Raw genomic sequence first — 385 nt, forward strand, 5'->3', positions numbered from 1 at the left:
GCCTCGTCTCCCTTTGAGATGAGTCCGACCACTGTGGTGTCGTCAGCAAACTTGACGAGGAGGTTGTTGTTGTGGGCCGGACTGCAGTTGTGGGTTTAGAGGCAGTACAGGAGGGGGCTCAGCACGCAGCCCTGTGAGGAGCCAGTACTCAACATCCGAGTGGAGGAGAGGTGGGGGCCCAGTCTCACCGTCTGGAGCCGATTTTTGAGGAAGTCCTTTATCCAGGCACAAGTGAGAAGGGGGGAGGCCAAGAGTGACTAGTTTGGAGCTGAGAATGTCCGGGATGATTGTGTTAAAAGCGGAGCTGTAATCCACAAAGAGCATTCGGACGTAGCTCTGCTGCTGCTCCAAGTGACTCAGCGCAGAGTGGAGAGCTACGGCGATG

This window comes from Etheostoma spectabile, chromosome 19, assembly GCF_008692095.1.
Source record: "Etheostoma spectabile isolate EspeVRDwgs_2016 chromosome 19, UIUC_Espe_1.0, whole genome shotgun sequence".
Taxonomy (NCBI): domain Eukaryota; kingdom Metazoa; phylum Chordata; class Actinopteri; order Perciformes; family Percidae; genus Etheostoma; species Etheostoma spectabile.